The sequence below is a fragment of the Nipponia nippon genome, unplaced genomic scaffold (genome assembly GCF_047370975.1).
Source record: "Nipponia nippon isolate SJK-2023a ecotype South Korea unplaced genomic scaffold, ASM4737097v1 scaffold_9, whole genome shotgun sequence".
NCBI lineage: Eukaryota > Metazoa > Chordata > Aves > Pelecaniformes > Threskiornithidae > Nipponia > Nipponia nippon.
Window position 1 is genome coordinate 36,650,588 of NW_028262413.1, and position 15,754 is coordinate 36,666,341.

Here is a 15,754-nt window from a genome sequence, read left to right on the forward strand (position 1 = left end):
CATATACTTCTGGAGCTAATTTGATTTAAATCACCAGTATCTGAATGGAGCATGTCCTACAAACCAGAACACAATGGATGTTAAATATTGACTTTTCAATTGGAAGGACATATTCATTATCCAACTGGAATCACCCTATCTTAAATGTACATAAGAAAACAGAATCTAAAAGCTATAGAATTCCTCTTGAAAAGTAATGTTTATTGTATCAGTAATGCTCTTCTGACTCTGTTTTTTGTTACTTCTGCTGTTGTCAACTATCTGATGTTAGATGCTCTCTTCCCATTATGGTTTAAATAATGTTGTAGTCTCATTTAAAATTGTTGTGCACAATAAACTGTTCCGACAACCACTGTTACAGATTTTGTAGAGGTGGCAACACATTTTCTAATTTTCTGATACCAAAAAAATGGCCTTGAATTTTTTTTTTCCTCTCTATTTAAAACTTTATAGATTATATGGAACTTGCATTACCTCAGTAATGAAAATGCTAATCTTTTTTCTTTCTTCTTTTTTAAAGCAAGTTTTCACATGGGACACTTTCAAAACTTGTTAGGCTCATTCTTAATATCTATTAAATTCCTACTTGGCATAGCAGACAGAATAGCGAAGGAGAGTGTAAGCCAGTATTATGACTCCTCACACCCTGAGTTGTCTGCAGCCCAAAGTAGGACAAATCACTCAGACCTAATTTATAGTAACAGAAATAGACTGCTAGCCTGTACGGTGGCCTGTGAGGCCCTACATCTGCTGGCTTCTGTCATTCCCAGTTTATGTCCATTTGTAGATGGTGAATTCAACAATCCTGGCTTTGTCCCTAACTGATTTTCTGTCTGTCTCTGTGTTGCAATGCATAGAGGGCTCAACCAAGACCAAGTGTTATGTCCATTCTATATATTACCTGGTACAAACATATACATGTTTTAGTTTTGCTCCAGTTCTGGTTAATCTTTGGCTGAGGCGGTTCTATTTCAACACCACAGTTCGCACTTAGTTCTGATTGGAGCAAAAAATAATTTCTGAGACCAGGTTTTGGCTGGAGTTTGATTTGGTTCCCAGACTCACTTCTGCTCTAACCACCAAGCTATTGTGTCCATCCTTCTTTCTCTGAGCGAATAAATATTTATGAAGTAAAAGATTGGCAGCTGTCCCATATGGCTGATTAGGGTACTTACCTGGAATATTATCCCTGTTCTACATAATCCAAAGCAGAGGCATCATCTAGGTCTCATCCGAGTGTCTCAACCACTCAGCTATTTACTATTTGGGTCTTTCCTGCTATTTTTTCCAGGGGACACATTTCATACCCAACTTCAGAAATCATTCTAGTGAAAATATAACCTAGCAAATATCCTTGACCAGGTTTAACCTTCAGCCACAACAGTGACAATATTTAGAAACCCTTCTACAATTGCAAACTGCTGAGGACAGGCATGGCTCACATGATAAGAATAATTGCCACCCTTGATAAATCCCTCCAGAAGTGCTTTCCTTAAAATCATTATTTCTGTCCTACCTTGAGTGGGCCTGAGTCTGTGACCTTCTGTTCAGAATCTTTTCTGGAAGAAATTAGAGGCTGAAAAATCTAGGTTTGATTAAAAGATGTAGAGCTGGGTCACTTCAGCAAACTGATAACGCTCATGCTTAACAGTCATCTCCCTTGGCGTCATATCAGCTTTAGTCGAGTTGGTGTGGGGAGAGGGGGAAGAACCCTCTGGGAGGATGAGTTTTTTAGTTACATGAACCAGCAGCTATATTTCTGATATCTTAGATACCAGTTTTCGGCTTAGTGGAGCCGAAAGTTTTTATTTTTACAGCTTTCCACTCTACTTAGCTTCTTGCCAAGTCATAAAATCTAAGGTACTGCAATATTTAGTCTATTCATGTCCATATAGAGAGCTTATATCTGCAATATCCAATATAAAGGTGGCCTTGCATGACTCCTATTTAAGCAGATACTTGAGGATCCCTGCAATCAGGGAGTATAAGAAGAATCATCCATCGTGTAACTGCTTGAGAAGGTGTAATGCATTTCTTTCCTACATCCAAGCGTCTTTAAATGCTGATTATTCCTGACTGTCAGCATGGCCTGTTGTAGCCACAGGTATTGGATATAATTGAGAACATCCATCAGATATCTCTGAGTTCTAGCACAGTACTACACCTGATCAAAATTAAAACTGGTAAAAAAAGAAAAATGTGATGGAGCAGTTTCCCACAGGAAAATGGAGATTTAAGTTTACTGGATCATTTCAGAGTAATCTATTTGCTTTATTAATATTTTTAATGGTAATAGCAAAATTTAGCTTTAAAAACAATGTAAGCCATTTCATTTTTAGTTGGTGTGTTAGAATATAGTCAATTAAAAGTAAGATCAAAACAACAATGAAATGAAAAGCATTATTGAGATGAACTGTTTCTACAAAATTATTTGACATTTCTCTAAAACATGCTTCTAGAATTTTTTAATTCATGGGAAGATCGACACTTTTGACCTTTTTCAGATTCAGCAAGAAAGGAAATTTCATAATAGTGACAGATATTTTGCAGAAATTGTACAGTTAAAATTCTATGGTAGAGAGCTTTGTTAATATATTTTTGAATGACAGTGAAAATTGTGGTGGAAATATTACAAAAAGAGTGAAGCTTTTCAGCACAGTTTGTGATTTTTATAAGCATGCCTGCTTTGGGACCAGCTCACTTTCTACAGAGATTTAGCAGCTCTAAGGATGGATATAAGGTTAGACACAGGAATCACAGGACTAAACCAGAGGCAGAAGCAGGAACCAGGAGTCAGGGGCTGAACAGGCAGGCGTGGGAATACGAGATGGATGCAAGAACTAATGCACAGCTGAATAACAGCTTGAGCAAAAGGCAAGAACAGTGGTGAATTTGAATAGCTTTCATTCCTGTGTGGTGTCAAGAGGTGGGTGCTGGGGGAGCTTCCATGGCAAAAGCTGTTATTCTGGCTCCTGCAATCACAACATCCAGCAATGACATGAGATAGTCTGTCAGTGAACCTGTGTTGATTCGTTGCCTGTCACCTACTGCTGACTCCCAGTACGTCATCAGAGGGGAGTGTACCTTTTTAGCAAATGTCCTTGCATCAAAAGCTACTATGATATACATGAAATAAATTGAAGGTATTAAGAGGCAGAGTTCCTAGATTGGGCTACTCTTGATCTCTGAAAGGAAAGGGACAGGTTCCTATGCCAGTAGTAGCAGAATGCACTGGAAATAAATTTTAAATAATACTATAGCAAATAGCAGCTGTAAAAAAAAAAAAAAAAAAGTCCTTTAGGGTACCTGCACTAAAAAACACTATCATTAAAAAACCCACGTTTGTGAATAGTGACTCTGCTAAAAGTTTTGCTTTCCTATTCAGAAAAAGCAAGCAACAAGGAAAAGAATTGTTCAAAATAACTGCATCTTTACAATCACTTGCAAAACAGTAAAGGATAATCTGAAGACTATTCAATTCGATGATTTTGCCTCTTTGCTGGATTCAGCTGGTTTAAACAAGCTCAGGAAAAGGCAGTGATTAATATAAACTCCTTGTTGTTTTTTTATGTTATTTCTCCCTAAGTGCTTGGGTATTTGTCGTGGTTTAACCCCAGCCAGCAGCTAAGCACCACCCAGCCGCTCGCTCACTCCCCTGCGGTGGGATGGGGGAGAGAACTGGAAGAATAAAAGTGAGAAAATTCATGGGTTAAGACAAAAACAGTTTAATAGGTAAAGCAAAAGCCAAGCCGTGCATGCAAGCAAAGCAAAACAAGGAATTCATTCACTACTTCCCATCGGCAGGCAGGTGTTCAACCATCTCCAGGAAAGCAGGGCTTCATCACACGTAATGGTTACTTGGGAAGACAAACGCCATCACTCCAAACATCCCCCCCTTCCTTCTTCTTCCGCCAGCTTTATATGCTGAACATGACGTCATATGGTATGGAATATCCCTTGGGTCAGCTGTCCTGGCTGTGTCACCTCCCAGCTTCTTGTGCACCCCCAGCCCATTCACTGGTGGGGTGGGGTGAGAAGCAGAAAAGGCCTTGACTCTGTGTAAGCACTGCTCAGCAACAACTAAAACAACAGTGTGTTATCAACACTGTTTCCAGCACAAATTCAAAACATAGCCCCATACTAGCTACTATAAAGAAAAGTAACAGTACCCCAGCCAAAACCAGCATAGTACTATTGCTAAAATAAACTGTGCTTTAAGAGGGTGTCTGATCTCTTCTCCACACTTGTCACAGGGCGCCAGAGAGAAGAATTACAGTACATTTTACTTAAAATCTGGTAATACATGTAATTTTGTAATCCAGGCTATATCTGCATTATCTGGGATACTCATCCTGTTTTCATTGCCTATTTTTACTAGCTAATATAGACACTTCCAGCAACATAGCCAGGAGACCATGGGATTAACATAATTTGGAAAAAATAAATCTGAACAGCTGGAAAGGGGAGACAGAACCCCATCCCAAGAGAGACTGTGGGACAATAACTGATTCTTCAGGGACAGTGGAGAGAGGAAAAGAGTTATGCTATGGCTGTGGCAATTCTCTTTTTCTAAAAAACGCATAGCTGTATTTCAGTCTCCATAAAGCAGAAGACTTTTTTTTCAAAGCAGTTGCTGAAACTTTAATCTTGATTTGATTGTGTGTGAGTTTCTTTTATTTGTGAATATTCCAACAGCCAGTCTTTGACGTTACCTTTGAGCATAGCCTTATCAGGTCCTGAAAATAGCTTCACAGATGAAAATTTTTTTCTATTGTATTAGCCTGGTTTGAAAAGAACCTAATTGACCTGCTGTAATAATAGGTTTGACTTTAAAGTTTGATCTCAGCTTACAAGGGTTTGCATCTCTTGGTTCTGTCTTTTGAACACTTAATCAAGAGACATTTTTCAGCTTTTAAAAGGCTTTTAGGTCATCCACGTGTATGGACGGTACCTAATGGACCCTACCCATTTATTCACTGGTCGCCACAACTGTGAAATGTGATTCTTTAATGTTTTACAACTTCAAAATGCTTTCTATTTTTAGGTCAAAATGAAAAATCCATTTGTCTTATTTAGCTTTTTAAATATTTATTTTATGGTATTTTACATTCTTTGTGCTTTTGCCCTGGGGCATTTGTACAAAACTTGCTTTAAAATGTGTGCGTGATTGATTTGATTTTTGAGGCTGGCAACAGGAGTCAGATTTCACTCCCTCTGAAACTGCAGGAAAGTGATGGGGCCTTGTTAGAGAAAGGGACTATCTCATTTGCCTTGCAAGGAAGAAGAAAAGTGATTTTCAAAAGAATGACCATGACAGGACTTTAAAAAGAATGGGCTAATTCTTTTCTGGATTTGTGCTGGCTCTGCCAGCTGAGAATCTGGCTCAATATTTTTTTTTGTAGTCTGTAACTTGGGTGAGCCAGGAAAAGTCAAGCCATCAACATTTTAGTGTCCATACATCCTACTGCCTCAATGGAGAAATATGATGATTTATTACTGAGAGGCAGAAATAGATTCTGTATTTGCAATGTCTCTCCCATTTCCACTCCATAGGCCACCGTAATCGAACATGTCAGGTCAAAGGATGGAAAATTTTCTTTCCAGAGGAAGGCACCGATTGAACTGTTGAAGCCTGATTCTGCAGGTTGCACTCAGGTGCAGTGGTTCCTGCTCGCTAAACAGGCCTATTGATGAGAACTGGAGCTCTACACTTTACAGACACTGGGCCGGATCTGAACAACCTGACTCCATGTTTATGCAGTCAAAATTCTCACATCAGTTAATGTGAATTGTGTGAGAACAAGAATTTAGTAAAAAGTGAGGATGGCAGGATTTGGACCTGTACCAAATGCCTATGAGAAGGCTGTGCTTCCTGCCCTCTCAGTTAGAAGTTGAGTGTTGTGAAACAGCCAGTAATGCCAAGACAGTTGGCAAGTGAGCAAGACAGAAATAATAGAATTAAAGGGGAGAAGGACTTTTTGCAATTAAAATTGTATGTACTGGCATTTCTAGTATGTGGCAGAGATCCTGCACATTTTACTCCTGAGTAACAAAGAAGAGAGCTGTGTATGTCACCATGGAAATGTAAATGGAGCTCCTTTGACAAACAGAGAAATGTATGCCATTCCTTTATGCTCAAATGAACTCTTAGTAGTGGGATGCAAGAGAAGAATGGGATGTCTGTTATAGAAAAGGCATGAGAATGCAATTGTACTACCTTATTCTCCATTGTGTTATATTTTTATTAGGAATTTAAAAAATACAGGGGCAAAAAAAAAAGGAGTGACTTTTTTTCTAATTAATTAATACAGTATTTATAGCAGGCAGTATAAAATAACAATGATCAAACATGTGGCAAAGAGCATAGAGGAGAAAATATAGATTTGTATGCTGTGCTGCTTCTACCTGAGCTGTCTGCCTTCTTCTTAAAAAAAAAAAAAAAAAGGATGGCTATGAATGAAAGGAATTTTAAAAAGGAGTGGCCAGCTGTGTTACAACATTATAAAGTTAATTGGAGATATTATTTTGTTTAGTTTTTATGATCAACAGATGTTTGATGATTTCTGTTCTAATTCTGACTGCGTCATTCTTTTCTTTCTTGGGGCATGGGTATGTGTAGACTACAAGAAAAAAAATTATGAACGGCAACCTATATTGGGAGCTCAAGAACTCATAACTTTTCTAATATTCTGAAGATATCTGCTTAGATTTTTGCTATGCACCATTTGGAACAGAGCGCTAGGTAAATAACATCAAATATTTTCTGTTTTCTGTGTTGCTGTTTTAACATATGTTTGTGGTTGATACCACCAAACACTTCTGAGTTCAACTCCCACAATGACTGTGAGAAGTGAATGTCTACCTCATATATTTGGATATTTGAACTAGGAATGTTTTAGGAGATAAGCAAGGGAGATGGTGTTGCCAAGCCAATTGCTCTAGAGTCAAAGCATAAAGGCAAAGAAAACAGAGGATTTAAATCCAAACTCTTTATTTACCTTTTTACTCCCTCTGGAGTTATGTTTTATGACTCTCATAAGATGAAATAACTTTAAACTCTACAGCAAGCCAATAAACTTTACAGTATCCTGTTTTCCTCTTAGGAACAAAGCCTTGGATGAGGTTTCTGTAGTTCAGAAAGGAAAAACTTTAATGGTATCTATTGTTCACTTAATTTTGCTTATTTTCACTTCTTTCTAACGGAAACTACTCAGTAGCTTCTTTAACCTATCTTCCTGATTTAAATTAATTCATTCAGAGTAGCAATGATGCTCCACCGAGCTCAAGTTTTGAATATGGAATCTTAAATATTCCCAGGGAAGTTTGTCATCAAGATATAGGGTACTTTTCATAAGTTACAGGAGAGATTTTTGAGTAAAGTTAATTGACAAATTAATGGAAATCATGAGCAGCCTGAAGATTTTCTAGTAATAGAAAAGTAAATTAGTAATCGCCTCTGAAATATAACCATAAAGACTGCCTACTGACTAAATTGGTTTATTAAAATATGCTCAGGAGTGACCATTCCCATATTCTTTATACATTATGAATTAAGTCTCTTTTTTTTTTTATTTGGAAGAAATGTATGTTTAGGAAAATTAGTGAAAATGCAGTGCATTCAAAGTTAATTATAATCACATCATTTGTGTAGACCTTTTTTCCCCCAAAGTAAGCTAAGGTGATGCTCTTTGTTTCCTTGGTGCTAAAATGCAACTGATGTTGAAATGAAAGTGATACCAGGCAGCAACACTTCTCAGTAACTTGGGACAGAAAGCACCCAGCTGACAATGCAGAATCACTTTAGGGAAACAGAATATTGTATGGCCAGAGTGAAAACAGTGCTAAGGAAAGGACCGTTGTGTCATCACTTTTCACAGGGTATTCATTTTTCCTTTAAAAGTTAGTGTTTCCTTTAAAAGTTTGCACTCCACATCTAGGATAATAGTCCTTCAGCATAACTTTAAGGTAGTTGTTTCCCAAGTAGCTTCTGAAGGATCTAGTACTACTTTCTTCTTTCTGACCACTATGTCTCACAGCCTAGATTTTGTCTTGATTCCTGCTAAATAACAGAGCTTTGTATAACTTGATGTGAAAGAGACTGCAGCTTCCTCTTCCCCCATGATATCTACGTACTACTTTTTACTCCTTGCTGTTGTCCTTCGGGCTTGTCTTGATGGAGAAGCTACATGAGGTTGGCTTGTTACCTCTTCATGCAATGTTTAACTCTACAGAAACTGCAATACCATGCTATCTTCTTATACTGGCTTCAGTACATTGCTTGCCAAACAGAGCAAAGTTCTGTGCTGAGCTTTATGTGCTGCGAAATGTCTCGTGATACAAGTTTTTCTGGTCTGCCCCATATTCTATTTTTTGGGGGTGATGCTGTTGGTTTTTTTCCCCACAGCATATTGTGATATGCTTATGGGGAAGAATAGAAATTCTAGAATGAAACAGAATCAAACTAACAAGTGATTTCCCTCATGAAATCCAGTAGTAGTTATGAGGCGGGTTTTGAGCTGCTATCCAGTAGCAGAAAGAAGCACTGTGACCATGATGATTCCTGTATGAATAGCACTTGGAGTCTCATGACCAGGTGGATTTGATCTTGCAGCTTTGTAGGGATGAGGATGCTGTGGGGGTGTGGTTATAGCAGGAGAAGGAAGAGCAAGTAAGTAAATTTGAAGATATACATTTGCAGGCCATTGTATGGAGCAGTTATAATCAGCTGCTTTTAGAGTAAGTACGCCACAGTTACACTGGCATCCCAAGGGAGCTGCTTTGCCTTGCATTGTGCATGCCAAAATAAAGTATGCTCTTCGTCTCAAGTTCTTTTTTATGACATCTACAACTCAGCATAAAGCATACTACAAAATTAATAGCATTCTGCAATAATTGTTCTCAACCCAAGGGGTTCAAACAACCCTGGATGCATATAACACCTTAAAATCTCCATGCTGTTTGAAATGTCTCTGTGGCTTAATTTGGGCTACTTAGCTCATAAAACCCCGTCTTAACCCAAAACTGAATGAATAAATGAAACTGATAGTCAGTTTTAACATTGTTTTTCCTGTATCCGTGGCTGCAATAAATATGTTTGCTTTGCAATATAGCTGAATTTTGCACCCATCTGGCCCCACCTTGTGCTGAGTTTCACAGTAGGAAGATGAAGAGAGCTGGCATGCATTTAGGAATAGGGGAACAGGCTTGGGAAGCAGCTCAAGAAGAGGAACGTATAAGCAACAAGTGTGCCTTCTGCTTTTAGGATTTGTTACAGCAAGGACATAAAACTTCATAGCATTAGGTTTATGGCACTTTTATGCTATAGTGAGTGACTTGAGAATGAGAGGATTAAAAGACAACAGGCAGAAGGAGAGCTGTAGCTTCTAACTCTTCCCAAAATGGTAATGAAGAGCTGGATACAGAAAAATGAGATTTAAATCTCTCCCTGTGCACTTGATAAGATAATGCAGTTCATTATATTTAATAATAGATCTCCTTCTGTTGTATAGATTTCTACATAAGGATTTGGTGAACTATGTAAATCCACTTTAGCATACGACTTTTCCCTCTCCAGATCGGCGCTGCTGGCCCGGCCAGAGGAGCCGCAGGAGCTGTCCAGGGGCTGGCGGGTGCTGGCCATCCCCTCCTGCGGGGAGGCTGCGGGAGCAGGTAGGAAACAGTCGTGTATAGCGTTATTGGGTTCGTTGCTAGCAGTATAAATAGAAGTTTCTAATACCTCTTGCTGTGGCCTGGTGAAGAAGAGTCTTGGCACAGTTCCTCTTGTCTTCAGCTCTTTTTGCCAAATCTTTTCTGCTTTGGCTCGCTACTGAGGTCAGATTTGGATGCCCGATTTTAATTTATTTTTACTGAATCTCGTAGGTGCCTTCGCTCTTTGGAAAGGACTGGTTGTGCAGTTCACCAAAGAGGTAAATTAAACCTAGGGCCTCTAGTGCACACAAAAGCACCTGAAAAACACTGGTTTTAAAGGGGATGTGACACTGGTTGTATGAACTCAGTTCTGCCTGGGGTCTAAAAAGAACTTCTGGCTATCTAACAGCCTTTGAGGAGAGATGAGAAAATTAATCTATATGAGCCCAGAATTTCTGTGGGTGCATTGATGCATGGACTTGTGATATAATACAGTGAGAGGATCATTAAAATAGAGTAGGAATATGGTTTTTGGTCGCCTAGAACAAAGAGATGTTAAATGGTGTTACTCCTGTTTCCAGAAGGATTACTCACATAGAAATAATATGCCAAAGATAGGATTTAGATTGAAAGGATTTTAAAGATAACAAAGAAAAATCCATCGCCAGCTCTGTGTGAAATAAACTGGTAGTTTCAACATAGTTCCTGGGATATTGATGTCATATCACAAAAAATAATGGAATTTATACTAGTTGCATTTCAGCTGTCAGATTCATCAGGGAAAAAAGTCACTTGCAAACTTAACTAGTGCCTGATCTGAAGTGGAGAGCTCTACTGAACCAGTGAAAGCATGGTGTGCAGGTCACTATGGGCAATCTGACACTACAAACTTTGACTGTGAATTTGCTCTCTATATAAAGAAAAATGGAGCTTTCAAGGCCGTCAGTCAGGCACCATTCACAAGGAAAGACTTCATTTCAGAAAAAGAGAAAGGAACCTGCCCAGAAAAGACTGGTTTGGAGAGACAAAAAGAGCAGCCAATTTTGTGCATTGTCTGCTAGGCAAGGATATAATAAATGAATCAATGACATGCCTTTCTGTTAATTGTGGGGAAGGCAGCATTATAACATGGGTTTTAGCAAGTCTTGTGTTGGTTCTTTTTTTAAAAATGAATTCCAGTAATGATGGTATCCAAAAGAAATAGCAAGATCATTCCCTATATTTCAAAACACCATTTTCAGCTAAATCTTACTCTAGGCAGAGTAGGAAAAAGACACCATGATGAAGAGGAAATTACAGGAATGGAAGAACTCAAGTTATCTCAAAAACTTTATATAATAAGAATCAAAATATGAAAGCTGTCTGTATCAGTTTTGATAATGTGGCTCTCATGGACCTCTAAAGTCTCACAGCAGAAAACAGTAGCATGAAATATATGAGGGTCCAGAACAGTAATGTCTAGGAGAAAAACTGTACAGCAGATTTCTCTAGGCAGCACTAAAGAAAAATTCTAACATAATCTTTCTAGTTTTTTAAAGATTACAGTTTTTGCCATCTTGGTAAACTGGACAGCTATGCTTGCAGGAGACCTGCTGCATGTAGAATTGTTGCTATAATAATAATAATAATAAATAATAATAATAATAATAATGATAACAACAACAACAACAACAATAACAACAACAACCAGAACAACAGGTGTAGACCTGAATTAATAGTACTGCTGAAGCTAGACAGAAAAGTTATACTACGATGATTAACATTTTACCTGATATTTTCTAGAACGTCAGAAAAAGCTTGTGGATCAGATAAAGATTTTAATTTTCAAAACATCATGTTACTTCAAAAATAGAGAAGAAGCAATTTTCTGTTTGATCTGTTCTCTGAATGGGAATTCCCTACATATGTTGTCTGCCCATCAGCAGAATAAGATGCAGTATACGGCACACAGCTCATTTCCCAACTTGTTCTTTCTTAGTATCAGAAACATAATGTTAGGCACCGGGTTTGCAGGTGTAGACACGTCTGTGAATGACAACCTATTCTACATTTGGAAAGCTAGAAAATTCTCAGTGAAGTAGACAGCTAGAAAGCTTTTCACAGAATAATTATATGAAAAGGTTCCAATTCAACGAATCTTTTTTCCCATATTCTTGAACATCTGGAATACGGAAGAGCTTTCTATATGTGTACATATGTAGCTAGACAAAATGTTATACTGACTTCTGCCTACTAGAAATTGGTATCTCATTTGTTCTATTTAAATGCCCAAGGGATGCACTACAGTCAGGAGCTGATAGATACCAAGAATCTACAAAGATTTGTACAGAAGAGCTGAACAAATGCTTGAAAATAATGAAACAAGGAAGAGAGAAGTAAGAACAAACTTGGGACAGTTATATTGTTCAAGTGAAGCAAGGTTGAGAGATGTGGCATTGGTAATATCCTATTATGCCAGTGAAGTACAATAAACTGATTCTGTTCTGATGTACATCTGTATACATCTGAGGTAATTTATGGCAATCATAGAAGAATTCTAGATCTGCATTTTGAGTAAGCTAGATCAGTATCTGCTGCAGTAATCACACTATAAAGTTCTAAACCTTCCCATTACAAGTTATTAAAAAAAAAAAAAATCTAGTGTTATTCACAAACAGATGCTAAAGTTGCTACCTTTCACAGGTTTTTAAACTAATTTTCCAGTCTAAAAAGGCTAGTGTACTGATTCACAAAGAATCACTAATAAAATAAAAAATACAGCACAGTATTCTTTTTTGGTGCCAGAACTGCATAGTATTGCTCTTCACAAGAAGGTATTCTTATCTGATAAAAGATTCCACAACTAAATTCATTCATAAAATGAAGATTAAACAATTTTCTTGTATCTCTTCTTCTTTCTGGAAGGGTCATGACAGCACTAATGAAGGTTAAGTAGACTGAGGAATGATTTGTAGAATATCTGTGGGAGATCTTAGATACATGTAGCTTATAGAAAAAGCATTGTAGCACCTACCACATCATGTGTCATGTCAGGTGAAAAAAATCTTTCTTCAATTCCCCAGGCATTTCAAATATAATTATTCTAAATACAATGGGTGAAGAATCCTATTAGTTATGAGTCAAGTGTTCATACTCATTATTTTCTCTCCTCCCGTTTTATTATATTTGGCTGTTTTTTCACCATCACTTTTTAAAAGTACAATTGTGTTGAGTCCTATATTGAAATAATAATTGAAACTGAAGCCATAGGAACATGTAAGACATGCAGTGCCCCAGGTCAGTTGGCTATGCATGAGCAGGACAGCAGACAAGGAGCCTTCCTCTGCTGGATGCGTGATCCAGGCCCAATCTGCATCCTTTGGTGTTAAGATCAAGGTAGTGCTAGGACTCTGCTAGCAGACAAAGGAAAGTAAAAAGCTTTGACTTGTCCTTATATCCATTCATGGACTTGTCCAAACATGGAACTGAGGAAGGACATGTTGTGGATTGTAAAAGGATTTAAATAGATTTGGAATCTTCCTGTGAGAATTTATGAGGCTGGGCATGCTAACCTTATTATGGACTGTATACAGAGTACAGTTGGCTTAGTAGTGGAATGTCTGCAACAGGACAGGAAGGAAAAGAATAGCTTGTGATAGCCATCTCTTTGCAAAGACTTGAGTTAAATGATAATAACAAAACTATTAATTTTACTATTTTTGTTGTGGCTGTGAACATACAAAACTTGTTTTGTCCCATAATGGAAAAAGCCCATGAGAGAGACTAACAAAAGATGTGACTGTGGCTGGAGGGAAGAGATTTACTTATTGCAGAAAAATGGCTATCAGGGAACCAAACTAAAACATGAGGCTTGTTTGAATGTGCCTGAAAAAGTTAGCCTTGTCTATGTTGCCATCAAGCTGGCAAGGCGTAAGTACACTAGGCAAGCACATAAAATGCTTGCCAGTCTCAGGAACCTGTGATTATACGCTTTATTTCCACTGCTAATGTATATGGTGTTTTCTTGTTTAAATGCATTTTCTGACCAGTATACACATCTCCCATTTGGGAGAATGCCACAAGTGCTTGAATTCAGGTGAATAGAGTGCATAGTTGTATGCAGGGTTTGACAGTTTCTCAGCAGTTTTGGCATTTCTTCCCAAAAGAGACAAAAGGTCTGACAGCTGGGGATGAATGCAATCTGAAAACTCAGAAAGGAAGCATGTCCATTTAACTGCATATCCATAATAGAGATGCATCTATTTATGAGCTCTCTGTAGTGTGTGTTCAGACCCCATCCTGAGTGCTTACCTGCAAGCCCTAAATGGGGGAGGGAGGACTAGTTCTGTTATACGCGAGATTTTCATTAAATTAAAGAAAAGCCAATGTTTCTTTTGCACAGTGCAGGAGCACTTCAACTCTAGAAATTGTGGGCCCAAACTTATAAGACTGACTGATGTCTGTTCTTGTCACTGTTGGAAGGAAAGTCATAGATACTATACCATTATCAACTGTTAGGTCAATTTGTGAAGGAAAAAAAACAGTCAAACAGGGCAGTCCAGCAAATTAAAATCACTGATGCCAAAACAAAATCCTTCAAGCTCAAATGCCAAGCAAAACAGTCACACTGGAAGGCAACATACCATAGCATCCATACTAGCTAACAGAGAATTCAAGAGGAATCATATTAAAAATAGGAAAGATGTTTGTGACAGAAAATAGAAATGTAGCAAAATATGAAAAAATGAAAGCCATGTAGCACTACAACAAGAGTGAGAGTTTTAAACTCCAGTGCAGCCTTGGTGCTAACATATGGCTGTGAGAGTTGGAGCTACCCAAAGTGTAAAATCAGACACCCTAAAAAGTAAATGTCTATAAAAGATTCTGATTCCAGATAAATATACTTTTAACCAACATGGAGAGATGAGAAATCAAAATCACCAGCCAGCATCTTATCTTCCTCAGTATGAAGAGCACACTCGGCAGATGCGGAGTGTGTACTTCAGATTCCAGGACACAGACACTCACTCAGAGCTGTCAAATGCAAACTGACCAGTGTCACGAAAAGAGGCTGTGCAAGGAAAGCCCTCGGAAAACCCATTAGCAAGCAGGATGCATTAGCAAGGCAGTCACAGCTCTGTAGGGCACTTGGAAACCGCAGCAAGTGGCAGAAGTAGAGAAGACTAGTTTCTGACCCATTCACTTACATTGGCAAGGAGTTATTAAGCCAAAGAATACAATCATTAAAAGTGACTGCATCCTTAGGTCAAAATAGCCAATTTCTTGATTAATTCAAGTGAACAGAATCTTCTACTAAAACTTGGAATTCTCTGGCACTTGCAGCTAATGAAAATTATCTAATAACAGCTGCATCCTTTGTATAATTATTTTCTACAGAGAACAGAACTTGTCAGAAGCCTCAAGATGCTTTAATAGTATATAGGAGGCTAGCAGATAAGGGCCATGGGTTTAGTGTATCCCAGTTTACTTGCTCCATGTATTGTGAAATGCATTCCTCCTCATGGCTTTGAGAGACTAGCAATCTATATGAAAAATGCAAAATATGACCTTTCACTGTTTTGAAAGTTGGTGGGATAAGAGGACTGTGCTTAGTTCCTGCATGTTGGGGGAGAAAGAATGCCCATCCTCCACTTGGAGAGCTCTGCTCTGATATGACTTCTGCAGGGCAGGCCATTGGGGAAGCTGTGGCAAGTTGGTGGTATATAGGGAAGACTATTGCCTTCAGCAGGATGGATGATATATACCTACTACAGGTTTGGACACATGGTCTCAGGTTACAGAGAGGATACATAGGCTGTAATCACAAAAGAGAGCACTTTCTTTGAATTTGAGTGCCCTCCATCTGTGTAATTCAATGTATTTTTGGTTTCTTCATTAGATGTATATAAAGGTATCAGTTAAAGGCTCGGTTGCTTTTAAAAGCTGTGCTAAGCAATTCTGCTTTGGAAAAATTTATTCTGTGAAGTAAATAAATAAATAAACCTGACAAACGTGTTTTTTGAAACTTTGAGGAACTGCACATTGCCTACTGGCACTTCTGAATTTAGTGTGCTGCATATCGAATTGTTTCTGCTCTCCTGTATTTTGCTTCCCTTTCAAAAGCTTT

At 38.1% G+C, this 15,754-nt stretch overlaps 1 protein-coding gene across 1 annotated transcript in view; it reads left to right on the plus strand.

Moving 5' to 3' along the window:
• The first annotated feature begins 9,586 nt into the window (after positions 1-9,586).
• Positions 9,587-15,754, plus strand: part of SEMA6D (semaphorin 6D) — a 247,306-nt gene continuing 241,138 nt past the window's right edge. Inside the window, exon 1 of the mRNA XM_087743952.1 lies at positions 9,587-9,669. The gene's annotated coding sequence lies outside the window, so the exon portion shown is untranslated. The remainder of the gene's footprint in view (positions 9,670-15,754) is intronic.